Source organism: Myotis davidii, unplaced genomic scaffold (assembly GCF_000327345.1).
Source record: "Myotis davidii unplaced genomic scaffold, ASM32734v1 scaffold305, whole genome shotgun sequence".
Lineage (NCBI taxonomy): Eukaryota > Metazoa > Chordata > Mammalia > Chiroptera > Vespertilionidae > Myotis > Myotis davidii.
Window position 1 is genome coordinate 35,350 of NW_006295737.1, and position 3,145 is coordinate 38,494.

Consider the following 3,145-nt stretch of genomic DNA (forward strand, 5'->3'; position numbering starts at 1 on the left):
GTGTGGGCCTCTCATAAGCTCTTGCTCTAAAACCTGGACTTGAGGAAAGAGGGCCTCCTAGGAACTCAGGGGAACTGGCCAGCAGAGAGATGCCTTTGGTGGGTGGGGTGGAGCTGTAGCCCACACTGGTCACTGGATTGGTCTGCATGGGTCCTAAGGTGATGTTCACCTGCCAGTTGGTTGATATGATTAACACTATTATTCTTGGGGAGCATTACATTAAGGAATGATGCATGGAGCCAAGATAGTGGCTAATGCAGTTGGATTCTGAATCACAATCAGGAAGTAGTCTTTATCTGCTGCAACCATAATTTCATTTTTCTTGGCACAAATTCAAAGGAAAGTGAGGTCATTCCGGGAGTCAATTTCATGCACAGTGCTTGGGGCCTTCCAGATGAAGTTGTGCATGAGGGTGGAGTACTGTGTGGTGGTGGGATTGTCCATGGTACTGAAGCAGTAATTTTGGGGTAACATAGGCAGGCTTAGGGATTTCTTAGAATTGGGGTCCATGGAAAAGCACGGGGTTGCAGACTGGGAGAAGGTACATTTCCATAACACAAGGAAGTCAGGTGCAGTTACATCTCCATAAGACAGGGAAGCAGCAACAGGTATATTTCCATAAGACAAGGGAACTGGAAGTAGCCAAGAAAGGTCTATATTTACAAAATAAAGATAAGAAAGCCCTTCATTCAGAAGGAAAAGAAGAAAGCCCAGAGAAATGGAAGGACTATGTGGGAGAAGGGCCTTAGGAATCACTATAGAAACCAATTCGAAGGGGAATATTGACCAATCAGAGGGGATATCAGAACACAGGAACTGCAGCCTTTATAAACCATGGGGGAAAAGAACTCAGTGGGATCATTTTCCCCCTCCCTATTTGGAAGTCCATTCTGTGGGACTCTTCCCCATCCCTACTTGGGAGTCTGTACTTGTTCTTCAATAAATCTCCACCTTTGCTATACCACTTTCTGTCTGTGGACTCATTCTTTGATTTCGGTGGGTAAAGAATCTGGGTTCCAGCCCAAAAATTCAGTATCAATATTCTTTTTTTTTAAATATATTTTATTCATTTTTTACAGAGAGGAAGGGAGAGAGATAGAGAGTCAGAAACATCGACCAGCTGCCTCCTGCACACCCACCACTGAAGATGTGCCCGCAACCCATGTACATGCCCTCGACCGGAATCGAACCTGGGACCCCTCAGTCCGCAGGCCGACGCTCTATCCACAGAGCCAAACGGGTTTCGGCGTATCGATATTCTTAAAGGGAATGCCTTCTGAGTTCACCACGATGATTCCGTGCACTCCCTTCTGGCTCTGAAATCGCTTCAGTGTCTTCTCCACCTCTGTCATCTGGGACAGATCGGGTAGCTCTGCATCGCCAGCACTGCCCAGTCAAGATCATTTATTTTTTTATTTTTTCAAAATATGTTTTTATTGATTTCAGAGAGAGAAAAGAAGAGGGGGAGAGAGAAAAACATCAATGATGAGAATCACTGATTGGCTGCCTCTTGCCCACCCCTAATCAGGGATGGAGCCTGTAACAGGGTGGGCATGACCAGGAATCCAATTGTGATCTCCTGGTTCATGGGTGGATGCTCAATTATTGAACCACACCAGCCAGGCTAAGATCATTTATTTTAAAAGTTATATTGCTCCTAATCATTTATTATATATATCTAAGGGCACATACTCGGTACAAGTTAGCATAACTTGCCAGGAAATGTGTTTCTGATTCAGTAAGAAGGAAGGACTTCATAATATTTTTTTAAATAATGAGAATGTGTTCATGCTAGGGTTGGGATTGAGGTGTTAGAGGAAAGCTAGCAGACCTCTGAGGTCTGATCCACACTGAAGTTCTCCGCCAAAGTCTCTGGGAACAGCTTCATTTAATCAGCTTCTAAGAAACTTTTTTTAGAACTTAAAGCCAAAAGTTTGAGTCTTGGTTCTCTGTAGTTTCCTTGTATGCTCTTTCCCCTAAGGCAATAACCCCCAGCCTATTCTTTTTAAATGAAGTTATAATTTCTATGCACTGAATTTTATATATATATATATGTTTACAGTTGATAAATTAGCTCTGTTTTAATGGTGAAAATGCAGCTAAATTATTGAAAAGGAAATCTATATCAAGAAATATTTTAAAATAATAATTTTAAACCAGAAACAAGGCCCAGCTCTATATAGTTTTTGATCCATCGACCTCTGGGTTATGGGCCCAGCACGCTTCCGCGGTGCCACTCTACTGCTCTATATAGTTTTAATTGTAAAATCATGAGAGCAAAAAAAAGAAATTATCAGGATGTGAGCTTTACCAGAAAAAAGAAAAGGAAAAAGGAAAAATCCAAGAGTAATTGTCAAACAAAGCTGGGGTAACAATTGCAGCTGCAATAACTGGTTTGGAAAAGGAAGCTAAGAGCTAGAGTTCTGCCTCTTGGTCATATGGTTTAGATTTTCTAAGTCAATTTTAAGGCCTGGAGGATAATATTGTAATATCCTATTTGCTAGTGTTATATTAGAGGGAAAATTTATGTATATAAAGTGTTTAGAAATTCCTGGCATATAGAAAGCACTCAGTAAATCATGATAAATGCAAATATGCAAAATGACAAATACAAATTAAATATGCATAAATAGTATGAAAGGGCTCCCTGAAGGTTGTTATAGCTATACACGGATTTATAGTGCAAGGAAAGAGAGCAGGGGCACAATGAGCTCAAATGTGGTTCTGAGTAATAGGTTATTTCATATAAGTACCCCCAACACTATATGGAGGATAGAATAAAATAAGGATAGATCTACTAGTAGATATTCTAAAAGATTCTAATCAGAGCTATCATGTCCTAAAATATATGTTTGTGTTTATATGTGTGTGTCAGGATGGGCAAAAGATATGAGATGGAGCAAAACTTGGGAAGAGGCCACAGTTGTGAAAGGAGAGAGGGGTAAAGCAAGGTAACTAGTGCATGGAGCAGAGATCAGGGCAGGTAGCAAAATGTGAAGGAGCAAATCACACTGAGGGTTTGGGTGTCCTGTGACTCAAGGGACATACAGGAGGACAAGGATTATCCATGAAGTCTTTGATGTTGACCTTAGTTTTGGTTAGCAGGTGTTGGAGGAGGACATTAAAAGGGAGTGACTGATGGTTG

General features: G+C 41.1%; 1 pseudogene; it reads right to left on the reverse strand.

Moving 5' to 3' along the window:
• Positions 1-217: 217 nt before the first annotated feature.
• LOC102761422 lies at positions 218-1,352 on the reverse strand (annotated as a pseudogene).
• Between the last annotated feature and the right edge of the window lie 1,793 nt (positions 1,353-3,145).